Source organism: Scyliorhinus canicula, chromosome 11 (genome assembly GCF_902713615.1).
Source record: "Scyliorhinus canicula chromosome 11, sScyCan1.1, whole genome shotgun sequence".
Taxonomy (NCBI): domain Eukaryota; kingdom Metazoa; phylum Chordata; class Chondrichthyes; order Carcharhiniformes; family Scyliorhinidae; genus Scyliorhinus; species Scyliorhinus canicula.
Genome location: NC_052156.1, coordinates 87,002,188 through 87,018,898, shown reverse-complemented (window position 1 = coordinate 87,018,898; position 16,711 = coordinate 87,002,188). Strand labels below are relative to the sequence as shown.

The 16,711-nt window shown below is 45.5% G+C and overlaps 1 pseudogene; it reads left to right on the top strand.

The window, feature by feature from the left end:
* Nucleotides 1-300: 300 nt before the first annotated feature.
* LOC119973178 lies at nt 301-14,634 on the top strand (annotated as a pseudogene).
* Nucleotides 14,635-16,711: the final 2,077 nt, after the last annotated feature.

Below are 16,711 nucleotides of genomic sequence, written 5' to 3'. Positions count from 1 at the left end.
GGGAGGGTAATGGAGGATACGGGGAGAATGAGGGTAATGGAGAATACGGGGAGAATGAGGGTAATGGAGGATACGGGGAGAATGAGGGTAATGGAGGATACGGGGAGAATGAGGGTAATGGAGGATACGGGGAGAGGGGGGGTAATGGAGGATACGGGGAGAGGGAGGGTAAGGGAGGATACGGGGAGAGGGAGGGTAATGGAGGATACGGGGAGAGGGAGGGTAATGGAGGATACGGGGAGAGGGAGGGTAATGGAGGATATGGGGAGAGGGAGGGAGGGTAATGGAGGATATCGGGGATTAATGGAGTGCACAAAAGCTTTTTTAGGATTCTACCGGGGCTTGATGGTTTTGAGTTATAAGGAGAGGCTGGATAGACTGGGACTTCTTCCCTGGAGACTTGGGTTGATCTTTTAGAGGTCTATAGAATAATGAAGGGTATGGAAAAGGGAGATGGTCAAACATCTTTCCCAAATGTAGGGGAGTCTAAAACTAGAAGGCATAGGTTTAAGGTGAGTTGGGAAAGTGGTGAGTGTCTGGAAAGAGCTGCCGGAGACAGTAGTAGCGGTGGGTAAAATCTTGTCTTTTAAAATGCATTTGGACAATTATATAGGTAAGATGGGGATATGAGCCGAATGTGGGCAATTGTGACTAGGTTAGTGGTTTAAAAACTGGGGTGGCATGGGCAAGTTGGGCCTAAGGGCCTGTTTCCATGTTGTAAACCTCTATGACTCTGTAATGGAGGATATGGGAGGGTGGGGTCGTTGAATTTAGTTGAGAGGGAGTGCTGCAGCTGTAGACCATTGCTTTCTGTACCTTCAGCCATTGGGGATCTTGAGACCAATAGTTCCAGGACTGACAAGATGTCTTCCTCAAGTGGTACTCTGTATTCCTTACCAGCGGCTGCAGTGAGTCCCCACTAGATCATTCAATGTCCTCACCAGCAGTGAGTGCCCCTTCGTGTTGTTGAGGAATTCCCTGAGGAGTGAAACATAGAAAATAGGTGCAAGAGTAGGCCACCCGGCCCAGTTGAGTCTGCTCCAACACTCAATTGATTGTAGCTTATTCTCTATCTCCACACTATATTCCTGCAGGGTCTAGAAATTCATCTATAGTCTCAAATATACTCTGACGGTAGAAATTTCCACAAGTTCACCATCCTCTGAATGAAGAAACTTCTCATCTGTCCTAAGTGGCCAATGTTGTATCCTGAGACTGTGGCACCCTTCAGCCAGAGGAAATAACAAATCTGCATCACATCAAATCTATCAGAATTTTATATATTTCAATTAGATCCCCTCTCATTCTTCTAAATTCCAGTAAATACTGGCCCAGTTGACCCAATCTCTCCAAATATGACAATCCTGCTTTCCCAGGAATCAGTCTGATGGCACTTGGCTGTACTGCCTCAATGGTAAGTGCATCCTTCTTGATTAAGAAAGCCAAAACTGCACACAATGCTCCAGGTGTAGTCTCACCAAGGCTGTGTACAGCTGCAGTAAGACATCTTTCCTCCTAATATGGGGGAAAGCTGGGACATGACTGATCAACATGATCAGCCATGATCATATTGAATGGTGAAGCAAGCCCAAAGGGCCGAATATTCCGATCCTGCTCCTATTTTGTGTTACTCAAGTCCTTTTGCAATGAAGGCCAACATACCATTTGCCTTCCTAACTGATTTTTGTCTGCATGCTTGCTTTCAGTGACTGGTGTACCAGGAAATTTAGAGAACTCAATTCATTTTTTCCAATTAAGGGGCAATTTAGCATGGCCAATGCACCTACCCTGCACATTTTTGGGTTGTGGGGCCGAAACCCACGCAAACAAGGGGAGAATGTGCAACTCCACAGACTGTGACCCAGAGCCGGGTTCGAACCAGGGACCTTGGCGCTGTGAGGCAGCAATGCTAACCACTGCACTACCGTGCTGCCCTGACCTTCTCCATTACCTAATCTTTTGGACACCAAGGGACAATTTAGAATATCCAATCCACCAAAGCTGTACATATTTGGACTGTGGGAGGAACCGAAGAAACCACGCAGACACGAAGAAAGTGCAAACTCCGCACACAGTTACTTAAGGTCAGAATTGAACCTGGGTCCTGATGCTGTGAGGCAGCAATGTTAACACTGTGCAATCTGCGCCCGATTTTCCTCCAATCCTCTGTGCTTATATTTTACACACGAATCTCTCATGTGAGACTTGATCACAGGTTTTCTCAATTTTCTTAAGGACTGTTTCCAGAATCTATAGAATTTTGGAAGATGACAGCCAATGCATCCACTATTTTCCTGGCCACCTCTTGGGATGTAGATTTCAGGTGCTGGGGATTTCTCCAGCATTTTAAAAATTGACCCTTGAAGTGAGTGTGTTGCCAAGCCTATTTCCGAGGTGCTGTTGAGAGTTGGCAGCTGTGGGGCCTAGAGTCATGTGGCATGACGGCACAGTGGTTAGCACTTCTGCCTCACAGCATCAGACATCTGGGTTTGATTCTAGCCTTGGGTGGCTGTCTGTGGAGTTTGCACATTCCGTGTCTGTGGGTTTGCTCAGGTTTCCTCCCACAGTCCAAGGATATGCAGGTTAGGTGGATTACATAGACCTAGAATTTACAGTGCAGAAGGAGGCCATTCAGCCCATCGAGTCTGCACCGGCTCTTGGAAAGAGCACCCTACCCACAGTCAACACCTCCACCCTATCCCCATAACCCAGTAACCCCACCCAACACTAAGGGCAATTTATCATGGCCAATCCACCTAACCTGCACATCTTTGGACAATTAGCCATGCTAAATTGCCCCTCAGTGTCCAAATGATTGGGTGGGGTTACAGGGATATGGTGGGGGAATGCGTCTAGGTAGGGTGCTTTTTTGGAGGGCTGGTGCTGACGCCATGGGCCTAATGGCCTTTTTCGGCACTGTAGGTATTCTATATATAGGCCAGACAGGGGTTAGGATGGCAGATTTCCCTCCCATAAAGGTGACAGTGAACCAGATTTTTTTTGGGGGGGGGGGGGGGGGGGGGGTGGTTGTTCACAACAATCAGCATTCACCGTGACTGAGACTTCCAGAATTTATTAATTGAATTGATTTCCACCAGCTGCCGTGGTGGGATTCTAACTCTTGTTCCCTCCAGAGATCTTTTAGTGTGATTTGAACAAGTGAGTGAGTGGGCAAACTAATGGCAGATGCAGTATAATTTGATTTAAATGCAAGGTTATCCACTTTGGTAGCAAAAAATGAGATGGCAGACTATTATCTGAATGGCCATAAATTAGGAGAGGGGAATATGCAATGCGGCCTGGGTGTCCTTGTACACCAGTTGCTGAAGGTATGCATGAAGGTACAGCAGGCGATAAGAAGGCAAAGGGTATCACTCTTGGTGTCCAAAAACGGTTAGGTGGGCTTACTGGGGATAGGGTGGAGGCATGGGCTTAAGTAGGGTGCTCTTTCCAAGGGCAGATGCAGACTTGATGGGCCGAATGGCCTCCTGCTCTGTAAATTCTATGACTGAGATGAGGAGAATTCACCGAGTGGTCAGTCTATGGAATTCGTTACCACAGGAAGTAGTTGCAGCCAAAACATTGTATATTTTCAAGAAGCAGTTATATGTAGCACTTGGGACAATGGGGATCAAGGGATCGAATCAGGCTTGAATGGCCGCCTCTTCCTATTTCCTATGCAATTTGCTTCAATTCCTCCTCATGAGACCCATGGTTCTTTAGCATTTCTGGAAAGTTATTTCTGTCTTACTCTGTGAAGATAGAACTAAAGTAGTTGTTTTGATTGCTCTGCCATTTCCTTGTTCTCTATTATTCTGACCTTGTGATGGAAGGAAGATAATTGATGAAGCAGCTGAAGATGGTTGGTCCTTGGGCATCACTGCAGGAGATCCTCTGGATAGTGTCCTCGGCCCAAACATCTCTGCTGCTTCATCAGTGATCTCCCCTCCATCATGAGGTCCGAAGTGGGAATATTCACTGACTGCACAATCCTCAGCACCATTTGTGATTCCTCAGATATTGAAGCAGTCCATGTCCAAATACAGGAAGACCTTGACAATGTCCAGGCTTGGACTGAGAAGTGCCAGGTACTGACCATCTCCAGCAAGAGAAGGTCCGACCATCATCCTTTGACATTCAATAGTATTATCATCACTGAATCCCCCACTATCAACATCCTGGGGTTACCATTGATTAGAAACTGAACTAGACTAGCCTTATTAATACTGTGGAGACGAGCAGGTCAGAGGTTAGGAATCCTGCTGTGAGTAACTCGCCTCCTGACTCCCCAAAGCCTGTCCACCTTGTACAAGGCACAAGTGAGTGTGATGGAATACTCCACTTGCCTGGATGACTGCAGCTGTAACAACACTTGAGAAGCTCGACACCATCCAGTACAAAATCAGCCCTGCTTGATTCCCACCCCTTCCACAAAATCCTCTCTCTATTGCGCTGGTTTCTTCCACAACTATATTGCCACTCACCACCTTTTTCCTTTTTATCTAAATATCAAGTGCTCTGGGGTATTCAGTTCCCAGTCTTGGTCACCCTGCAGTCATGTCTCCATAATCACAATCGTACCCGACCAGTGTATACCAATTTGTGCTGTTAATTAGTCTACTTTATTGTTGCTGCTCCCTGCATTCAGATACAGTAGACTTTTAAACATTTGTACATGTTTTTTTTGTGCAATGTCCCATTTCCTGCTCGCCCTTGTTTTGCCTGCCTTCCACAGAGGGGATTACAGGGAATTCAGAAAAAGTGTGTGGAGGTGGAACTGACTGGATTGCCTTACAAAAGAGCCAGTGCAGACCTGAACAGGCCAAATGGCCTCACTGCACCATCTTTTTCTATGATTTTGAATTAGTCTTCCACTTCCCAACATATAGGGATCGGCTGTGCTCATACTTAAATTGAATGATCGGTGCAAGCACATACTGACCACCTGCTGTGCAGCATGTTTTGCCCTATTGTGGTGCATTCAATTTGATTTGCATGTACAATGCCGATGGCAGGCACTGATACCTGCTTGAAACTGGAGTGTGACAATGAAGGAATTTATCCCTTTCTGTCACCAGTCGATGGGGACGATCCCTGGTTTATCTCTGGGCGACCTATCCCAATCTGGGGAAGATCTCTGGTTTAATCTCTGGGCGACCTATCCAATCAGAAGAGTGAAAGGGTTTGACCTCCAGCCTGGACAGCCAAACAGTCAACTAAGATTCTGGTCGAGACCCTGTACCCCCACTTTAAAATAAGCTTTGGATAAGGCACAGACAGGGTTAAACTCCACAGATGACGTACACCTTAAATACAGTGAGCTATAGTAGTTAATAATTATTCCAATGAAGCATTACATGGTAGGAGTCATTTCAGACGTCAGTCTTCACTCAAAGGCCCACTTCTTTCACCATTTTAAGTCACACTCCAGATCCTTGGACATACTCTAGGCTGACACTCCATTGCAGTACTGAAGGAGTGCCACACTGTCAGCTGCCAATGTTTAGATGAGATATTAAATGACCACCTTGGTTTCCTGCTTTAGTGAATCTAAAGGATCACTTGGCATGATAGGCGCATGGTGGCACAGTGGGTTAGCACTGCTGCCTCACAGACTCCAGTGATCTGGGTTCAATTCTGGCCTCAGGTGACTGTCTGTGGAGTTTGCACTTCCTCCCTGTGGTCTGTGTCCTACCAGGTGGCGTCCAGTTTCTCCCCAGTCCAAAGATGTGCAGGTTAGGTGGATTGGCCATGCTAAATTGCCCTTAGTGTCCAAAGGTTCGGTGGTGATAGGGTGGAGGCTGGGCTTAAGTGGGTGCTCTTTCCAAGAGCTGATGCAGACTTGGATGGCTGAATGGCTCCTTCGGCACTGTAAAAATTCTATGCTTGTACAAACAGCCGGGCAATTCTCCTGTGGTCCTAGCCATACCTACCCCATAAACAATAGGGGCATAAAACCTGTGGCACAGAAAGCAGCCATTTGTTCCATCATGTATGGCGGGCCAAGAAAGAGCTATCCCGTCTAATCCCACTTTGCAGCCTCATCCATGCAATAGGAAGAGAAGGAAGCCATTTAATGAGATCATGGCTGATTTGCAACCTAACTTCCACACCATGTCTTTGCCCCACATTGCTCAATAATGGTGATAGCAATAATCTATATCCATCGCAGTTTAAAATTTAACAATTGGTCTGGTGTCCCTGTAGGTTAGAGCACTTCTAAGTGCATTTCCAAGTATTTTTTAAATGTGACAAGTGTTTCTCTGCCTCCCTCCTTTTCAGGCAGGGAGTCCCAGATCCTTGCCACCCTCTGGGTCACCCATTCCCCCTGTGTCTGCACACTCTTTCTTTAAGCTGCAGAGTGAACACCTCCTGACATGTGCTCGCCAGGAATCTCCCAGTCTTACAGATAACTGCATTGACGTCAGCAGCTGCTGAAGCACCTCGTGCACATGTGGTTGTCCAGGGCACAAGGGACAGTTTCCTTGTGACACAGTGCTTTCAGTGAGATTATCTGGTCACTTGTCTTATTTGCTTTTTGTGTATAAACAGGCTGCTAATTGTCTCATGTTCCAATTATCATATCTCTTTGAGTGTGAAGCATTTTGGGACATCCCACAGCTGTGAAAGGCACTACAAAATTCCTTTAGCATGCAGAGGATGATCACACAGTAATGCAACCTGTTAGGCACCAGGTGGAAGAGTAATTCTGGATTCAACCTGGTTCTGTACCTTAGCCCATGGATCTGTATTTCAGAGTTTTACAGCATAGAAAGAGGGCCTATGACCCATCATGTCTGTGTTGACCATCAAGCACCTTTCTATTCTAATCCCATTTTCCAGCACATAGTCCGTAGCCTTGTTTGCTATGGTGTTTCAAGCACTTGATTAGCACTTCTTAAATGTTATGAGGGCTCCCACCTCTACCACCCTTTCAGACAGCGAGTTGCAGATTCCCACCACCCTCTGGGTGAAGAGGAATTTTCCTCAAATCCGTTCCTTACCTTAAATCTTCGCCCCCTGGTTATTGACCCCTCCTTTTAAGAGGCAAAATTCCTTCCTCTCCACTCTGTCTATGCCCCCATAATTGTATACACCTCAATCATGGTTCTCTTTCTCTCTCCCTTCCCCCCCCCCCTCTGCTCCAAGCAAGCAAACACTCCAACCTATCCAGCCCCTCTTAATAGCTGAAACACTCCAGCCCCGCAACATCCTGGTGAATCCCCTCTGCACCCTCTCTAGTGCAATGTTTTCCTTCCTATGGTATGCTGACCAATCTACTGCACAGATAGAATATAAGATCGCACAGGTTGTGATGGAGCTGTATAAACGATGATTAGGCCACTGCTGGAATTCCTTTAGCATGTGGTCAGCAGTGGCCTAATCATCATTTTAGACAGCTCCATCACAACCTGTGTGATCTTATATTCTATGTCTCAACTAATTAAGGCAAGTAACCCATATGCTTTGACCACCTTGCTATCGAATTGGAGTGAAGGGCATTAAGTCAAAGTACTTAAGCAGACTTTCCACTTAATATACTCACCTCGGGATTTATGATCATTTTTGTTTGGCTCATTGCTTCCAGTATTTGCAAAACGGCTGTCATCTGGAGACCTCCCTACTGTTGACTGTTCCAGATTGTGTTTTTTTGAGTTGAGTGAAGTAGCCCTGTGCTGTCACTAGATTCTGGCCAGGGCTGGGAATTGGCAGGTTGTCCATTCACAGTGGGGAATGGTGATTAATGGCAGGTTCAAAGATTTTTGAGGGTGGCACGGTGAGGCAAGATGCAGTCGTGGGATTCCATGTTGTAAACACTATGTGGCAGAAACTATTGAATGGGAAACGTGGGTGTGCAGTAGATCAGAGTTTGAAAAACAAGGGTCCTTCAAAGAGCTGATATGGTCTTTTCTGTGCTCTGCGGTTTGTGAGTTTTTGCATAGGGCTGAGAGAAGATTTCACAGGATTTAAAGATCAGAGTCTTGAATTCAATCATTTTGGGGATTTTATGAAGTACTTGGAAATTGAGGACAGGGATAATTGGTTGTGTGAGATTGGACACATGGCCCAGTTTTGAAGGAGTTGAGGGGTTCTGAGGCAATGCTGGGGTGACAAAAAGAGTTGTTTTGAGGTGATTGGAAGTGGGGCCCCACTGATCGTGGGGCTCAGCTCAGGATCACCAGTTTTGGGCACTGATAGTTTATTCTGAGCAGCTAACCAGGGTTGGGAATGAGTTGGTATCCAGGTAGTAAAGTTCTGGCTGGACTAGAATATAAAAGGGAGAAAGTGGTTCTTGTAACTTATTATTGCCACGTACAGACCCCATGTGCAATACTGTATTTTGTTGTGGGCGGATGTATTGCCCTTGCAGGGGATGGCATTGCAGATTCAGAAGAATTATACTGGGACTTAAAAACAGTATCGTGAGAACTTAGTTTCTATTCAGTTGAGTTTAGGAGATTGAAGTTTTACCTTGAGACATTTTTAAAATGGCACTTCAAGTAGATACAGAGAATTTATTTCCACTGGAAAATCAAGAACAGAGTGCGTAGCCTCGAAGTTAGAGCCAGGCTGTTCATAGTGAAATTAGGGAAATATTTTTCACCCCAAGGGTGAAAGAAACTTGGGACATTCCAGCAAAACGCTGGGGTTAATCCAGCTTAATGGTCTCCTCTTCCACTGGCAGCTAAATGAGTGGGTTTTTTTTTTAGTGTTAAGCCAAATGTTAATGGAAGTTATTTTTCCTTAACAGTATGTTGTCATTTCTGGAGAAGTTTTACAACTCACTGACTGAACAAGGTATAGACTTCACTCCTGGACGCTATAGAGGAGCATCTATCCGCATGCAAAGATGTCAAAGGCAAGGAAAAACCGATTTGTAAGTGAATTGAATTTACAATGTCATGTCTTGTATGTACAATTCAGTTTGATGTGCTGAGGTAGATTGTGCCAGCATGTGTGTGAAGGGCAGTGCAGTGCTGACTTTGTTTAAATCCAGAGGTATTTCACAGCTCTCCAAAAACTGCTTTAGTATTGAAGTCCTTCTTCTCTGCTCCCCAGTACCCTGCTATTCTCTCCCCAAACCAATGTACACACCTCTTGCAGGAAATGAGGTGAATAAAATGAACACAAAAATCTGCCATCCTTACCTGGTCTGGCCTCAGGGGTTGGGCAATAAATGCCAGTGACACCCACATCCCATGAACAAATACAAAAAATGATTATCGGGTCCTGAGGATTTATCGGCCTTCAATCCCATCAATTTCCCCAACATCATTTCTCTACTAATATTGATCACCTTTAGTTCCTCCCTGCCTCACTATTCCTGCATTCCCCAACATTACTGGTATCTTATTTGTGAAAACAGAACTTTTTGCTTCGAGGACCAGTCAGGTATGTGTTAGTGTAAACAACAGGACCCCCAACTTCAGGTTTGAACCCACTGTCCCTCCACCCAAACAAATCTGTCTCCGGGCTATCAGGGAGGCAAAGGCCAAGACATCAGGCCTCTCTCTCCCCCTGGACTCCCGGATATTCTGACACCCCCAATATTACTCGCTACCTCTGGGCCTCGGGACCACCTTTGCCCTCAGCACCTTTGGACATTGGCTGAAACCCCTGCCAGAACTCCTTTAGTTTCGGACATGTCCAGAACATGTGGACATGGTTTGCAGGTTCCCTGCGCACCTCCCACACCTATCCTCCATCCCCTGAAAAAACTGCTCATTCTAGCCACCGTTATGAGCCCTATGAACTACTTTGAACTGGATAATAAGACTTTCACATGACTGGAATGCATTCACCCACAAGACGACCACCTCCCATTTCCTCCCATTGACTTCTCCTACCGGGGCTCCCCCAGATGCATCCTCTGGTGCCCCCCCCCCCCCCTGTCATCACTCCTTTCTTCCTGTGCCACAGCACTACACCTGCCTTCCAGTCCCTGCCCAAGGTCTCCGAGCCTGCTAACCCACTCGCACCCTTCATGTAATAAACAACAAAGAAACAGAAAAATGTGTACTCGACCTCGACGCTCCCCAAGCACCCTGCCACCAAACCCAACAACACATCTCAAAGAGAAGTTCTCCAACAACCATCAAAAGAGAATACGAGAAAAACAAACACCACCTCTAAGTTTAGTGTACTCCTTCTGCTGCCAGTCCATTAACCCACAAAATTCCATTGCCCTCCTCTGGCATTCTGAAATAATGTTCCAGATTGTTAAAGGGCACCCAGAGGCTGGCCGGTACAACATTCCAAACCTCTCCCTTAAAAGGGCAGCCTTAACCCACTTAAACCTGACCCTCTTCTTTCCCGGTCTGCGCCCAGGTCCTGGCACACCTGCAGCTCGTTCCCATTGCCAGGTGCACCTCCTCGTCAGCTTCAGCCATCTCAATATCTTTTCCTGATCCAGGAACCGGTGGAGACGCACCACCTTTGCCCTCGGCAGCTCATTCGCCTGCGGCTTCCGCATCAGCATCCTGTGCGCTTGGTTGACCTCCAAGGGCCCATCAAGACCCCCCTCCCCATCAACTTCTCCAGCATCTTAACTACATACGTGCCGGCGTCTGCTCCCTTGATGTCTTCAGGCATCCCCACGATTTGGCAAATTCTGTCTCATGGAGCGATTCTCCAAGTCCTCCACCTTCTCCTTCAATTGCTTCCGAGTCTCCTGCATCACAACCTATCTCGACCGCCAGCGAGGCAAGCTGCTCCTTGTGCTCCCATCATCAATCTCCTCTGCTTGCCGAATCGCCGGGCCCGGAGACTCCAGCCTCTGTTCCACAACTCCACCCTCCTGGCTAGGTCCTCCTGGGTTTCCCTTCTCTTCTGGCAGAACTTCTCATTCAAGAAGTCCATCAGTTGCTCCTCAACCACTGGGCAGGGCAGGCCCCTTTACCCTCTGCCATCTTGACCTGTGGCGCACATAGGTTACTTTGCTCCATCCTGCTCCCTCCTTTTCATCTCGTGTCTGGTCCATGGATCCATCCACAGCTGCACCAGTGGAGTTTAACTTTCTCCAAGTTACCCTGCACCTTTTTTCATCAACTTCACCCTACAGCGAGGAAAAAATCCGGGAAAAAACCACCTCAAGCAGGAGCTGCCAAATGTGCAACCACTCCATGATCATTCCAGGAATAGTTAAATAAACCTTGGCAGATGGAAAATGTTTATTTAATTTTAATATGGTGAGTAATTCATATTAGATGATCAGTAATCACATAATTGATTGAAGACCTTTTGAACTGTTTGCATTTTCGATCCATTAATCATATGGACTTTATTAAATCCAACGTATTTCCTACTCTTATGGATTGTGCCGTGGATTTATTTCGGGCAGCTTATTTCTGTATCTCGAACAATCAGTTAATTTGGTGATGAACGCGTGTCCGTATCCAAGACCGCTTCAATAATTGAAGCTCAGAAGGAAGTGTGGTGGTCGATGATTGAAACAGCAGGGCAACCTGGAAAGGGAGAAGAAGAACTGGGAAAATGCAAATACCACTAATGCATCTTTATGCTTATGTTTCCAGTGCTATTACATCGGTGCAACGGATGATGCAGCCACCAAGATAGTTAAAGAAGTCTCAAGACCCATGAGCATCATGTGCCAGTTAATAAAATCTGTGAAAAACTGAAGAAGACCGACAGTCAGATCTGTGATCTGAAATATGGTACGGGCCATGCAGATGTTTGAATGGTTAAATTAAGACTGATTGCAAAAAGTTGGTTGAATGATTGGTTGGAGGATTGTGGGGTGATTTCCTCAAGGTATCAAAATGGTTCACCGATTTGAAAGGGTAGAGATTACCATATTTCCTCTTGAGAAAATCCAGAATTTGGGGATGGTGGGATGGTATTGGGGTGGAGACAGAACTTTAATATTAAAACTGGCTGTTTGGGGTGATATCAGAAAGCATTCCTCAAACAAAGGGTATTGGAAATCTGGAGTTCAACCGAGTGGGCTGCAGACAAAAGAACATTTCAAGGCGGAGTAATAGATTTTGATCAGTTAGAATATCCAAGAATGTGGAAGCACACCACATGTGTTATTAAATTGTGCTTGCAGCTGTAAAGCAAATACTAGTATCACTTCTGTCTAAAACAAAGGTGGCACTTTCCACAGATTGCTGCCATCTATTCAGCCGTTAACAATTAATTAAAAATCTTATCCCTGCTTTCCTGAATGTGTTTTTGACTTTGACTGGTGTCCATCGGAGTTGGGTCTGTGGGGAGGTGCAGGCTCACAATGCAGTGAATCTATTTTGCTGCTGGTCTTTCTGCTTCACTGTAACAAATGGACACAGACCAAGTTTGTGGAGCTTGGGAAGGTCCACGAGACCAACGGTACACCAGGAGCAGCTAAGCCCAGCTGCAGCCTTTGTTCAAGGCTGTGAATTCTGGGGGCATCTAATTTGGGATTTACTAGTTTGCAATGGTTGCTGTTGAGTCAAGATTTGCTTCCGAGACTTGTGTTCAATGGTGAGTTCTTGCTGTCTTTTAAACAGTGTCCAAATCAGCACAGGTGAGTGGCCCCATTTTCCTCAGTAATAATCTATAACAAGGGCCAGTAAATGGAGATTAGGCTGAATTAATGGATATTGTCATCACAGTGGCATTGCTACTAGGGTCTGACTGAATCCGAAGGTGCAGCATTTTAAGGATGAAATGAATTCATTAATCAGTGTAGTCAATAATGTGGAGATGCCAGCATTGGACTGGGGTGAGTACAGTAAGAAGTCTCACAACACCAGGTTGGACTTTAACCTAGTGTTGTAAGACTTCTTACAGTGTAGTCAATGATGGAGCTCAGACCCATAGTGCAAAACACCAAGGGTTAGAAACAAAAGCAAGCTTGGAATATTGAGGAATGCTAGGTTACCCTAAGTTTGGGTTTCAAAAGCCTTCTCTCATTTCCACTCTTGGGTGGTCTGTGCGATGGGTCTGAGTTACTGGGTAATGTTTAGAATAGATAATGCAATGAATCTCATTTCTTGTCGTTCAGGACTAGCTATTGAATTCCCTACATTACAATAGTGACTGCTGTTCAAAGCCGACTTTGGCTGTCCCAAGGTTGTCAAGTCACTACAAACATTGATTCTTTCTTTGGTCAACAAGCTGCTGCAATCTTGTTGAATATGGAGACAATTTTGTTTAACCAGTGGGCGTTTGTGCAGTCATACATCACACAACAGTAAGCGAAATATGCATTTGTGTGAAGACATTGCAAAGTCCAGGTTTTAACATGTAGAGTAGGGTGTTGACACAGAAAATGGGATAATCCTCAAAGGTCCAGCCTACTCGAGATATTTGTCCCCCAAATTGAGTACTGTATAGTGGGAGGCATGTATTGGGAAAGGATGGTGCTGCTGACCATCTGGTTCTTTCTGTTGTACTGAAACACAGACAAACAAGTGGACCTTAGCACGGTTGATCTGAAGAAGCTGCGAGTCAAGGAACTGAAGAAGATCCTGGAAGAGTGGGGCGAGTCGTGTAAAGGTTGCGCAGAGAAAATCGAGCTTCATTCGGAAAATCAGTGATTGATGCCCAAATATGCCCCCCTCGCTGCTAATCACGGAGTGAACTCTAGTGAAGCCCCCAGTGTGCCCTGCCACCACCTCGTTATTGTACATTTCCATTGGTTTTTTCCACTTGCCTTTTTGTATTGATTAATAAAAAGGGGACTTTAATGTCTTGAAATTTGCTATAAAATAAACTGATTTTGGGAAGTGTTCCTTGTGGTGTTTTGGGAGAAGGGAGTTAAGGGCATGGAAGTGCTTGTAAAAGTTGGCTAAATTATGCTGGCTGGTTTTCTGAGCAGTGCTGTGGAAATGTGGCCATCCAACAGCTCTGAGGGTATAGTGAAGTTTTGTTTTATCGTTAACCCACTTCTACATTGTGATTTATCTTAAAGGCCTTTAGTTTAAATCTATTCTAAGTGGCTGGGCTTAGTTTCCATTCTTGCAGTACCCCATGTGAAATGGATTCGGAACAGTCTGAACATATCCATAGTGGGCATGAGCTGTAAGCATAACTTTATTAGTTTGGTATTTTTTGACACTCCAGTTCAGGGAGGTCCTGTGGCAATGGACTACGTGCCCAGAATTTTCCAGTAGATCCATTTGGTGAAAGCATGCTGGACTGAGATCAACAAGGATCTGCAATCTTAATTTGTACTGTACAACAATCCCTACTGGAAAATATTATGTTTGTTGACACTGAAGTTGGTTTGACTGAACTGCAATGATATCTCCTCATTCCCCCAACTTATTTTGCTTGAGAAACATTTGTACAGTGTGGACGCAAGTGTAAGGGAGCTTCTGTGAGCAACAATGGGGGTGGGGAAGAAGAACCAGAGACTGCAGCCCAGAGGGGCAGCAAAGGCACATCTCTTGGAAATACTAGACACGAGTCTAGAAGGTGTGGGAAGTGACATTTTTGGTGAATTCTTGAGTCCCTGGCTGTGGGCATGAGACTTGTAGCCATTCCCATTTCCAGCCCCATAAGGGGAAAAGCCAATTAATTGCCCAGTTTGGCACGAGGCTGCCTGTACAGTGCAGACATCTATAACCCACTTTTTTTTGTTGTGTTACAAAAATCTTTTCCTTGCACATTAAACATTTTTAAAATAAATGTATGTACTATGGAGTTCTTTTGTCTTAGGTCGCATTATATAATGGCTTTGCTGTGATTGCTGCTGCCCTCTGCCCACCTTCCCAGAATTTGCCAGCCCCTTGGCTGCACTCATAAGACCTCAAAATACATGGTGGCTCAGTGACAATGTCTGTAAATCTCTTAAAACGGCTCCATTGCACCAACCATATTAGAATGTCATAGAATCCCTATAGTGCAGGAGGAGGCCATTCGGCCCATCAAGTCTGCACTGATTCTCTGAAAGAGTACTTCACCCAAGCTCACTCCCCCCATCCTATCCCATTAACCCCACACACCTTTTTGGACACAAGGGCAATTTAGCATAGCCAATTCACTTACCGTGAACATCTTTCGACTGGTAGCAAACCCACGCAGACACGAGGAGAATGTACAAACTCAACACAGATGGCGATCCAAGGCCAGAATTGACCCGGTCCCTGCCGCTGTGAGGCAGCAGTGCGAGCTACCGTGCCACCCAAACCTCATCACCAAGAATAATTTAGTGTTGCCAGAACTGATGCAGGTTTATGCCTGGTGGAGTAGCCACATGTAACTGCGCCACTTTACTGACCCATTTTCCTTTCCATTGCAAACGTACATTGCAACAGTCACTGTCCCCACCCTGCCTTGCCATTTACTAAAGTCCTCAATCATGTCATTTCCAGACTCTCGTAGTCCTCCTGGACTCTCAAAATTCCAACTCGCCCATACCTCAGCTCTTCATACCTTATCCCACCCTGCCTTTGCTGACAAATATCAGTTATCGTTGATTTCCCAATTCTTCTATTAAATTCTTGTTTTTGTGTCGGCGATTGGCCCTTCTGATTTCTGTAACTACTTATGGCCGAACAGACTCATTCAGCCTTCAGGTGCCTATGCCCAAATCTGGTGTTCCGCTCACATCTTGTTTTTCTGTATCTTCCCACCCCACCCTCACTGAAACGTACCTCTTTGACAAGCTTTTAGTCACCCCCCTCTTCATCTCTTGTCTTAGCAAACATTTTCTTCATGCCGCTCTTCCTGTGCTTTAGGACATTTTGCTAGGTGCTATGCAGATGCAGATTTTTCTGCATGATGCTGTCTAAACTCAGGCACAACTCCAATCTGAAAATCAATGGTGCAGAGTATTGTAAAAGCTTTGTTTCTTCCATATACTGCAGCACACATTATTATTGGGAGATGTGGGTTGGCACCCTAGTTAACCATACTGGAGAGGCGCTTGAGTGGAGGCTGGATAATTCCATGGGTCTGGGGGACACTGTGTCATGACAGGTCTCCCTGCCAGTTGAATCAGGAGTGCTACGGTCAGCTGACGAGAGGAGCAGGAAGTGGAATCTTGGAGAGTTTCAGCTTCAATTGAATCCCATTAATGTACATGGTCAACAGGGACCAGTTTAGCTCAGTTGGCTGGACGGCTAGTTTGTGATGCAGAGCAAGGCCAATAGTGGGGGTTCAATTTCCCTACCAGCTGAAGTTATTCATGAAGACCCTACCTTCTCAGCCTTGCCTCACATGAGGTGTGGGTGATCCTTGAGTTAAACCACCACCCAGTGCGGACTTGCCCGATGGCAAGTGGGCCCCTATATCAAATAAAAATGCAATAAAGAACAAACACAGACAACTGTTTTAGTAATAAAAAGGAATAAGAAAAAAAAAGAGAACAGGACACCAATAAGCAGTGTGTGAAAAGGAACGAAGCAGGGGAGGTAGTGGAGGATGTGGAATAGGGGGGCCTGGGTCGGGCATAATTAAGGAAATTCCATGTTTTCAGCAAGAGTGTGTGAATTTAAAGATAAAGTTACAATTCGTGATTTGAGATGGTCGGCAAACGTCAAAGGATATCAAGCAGTAGTCTTGGTTCAGCCGGTACATCGGTCCGGGGCCCGAGAGCCAAGAAGTGGCCCGTGAATCTCTGAAGGGCCCTTAAAAATTATAATTAATTAGATAAATAAATCTCCAACTTCTTTCCTGTGATTTGTATTCTAACTTAATAAAATATAATTGTTTTTGAAAAGAGCAATACCAAATAAAATGCAATAAAGAACAAACAAATAAT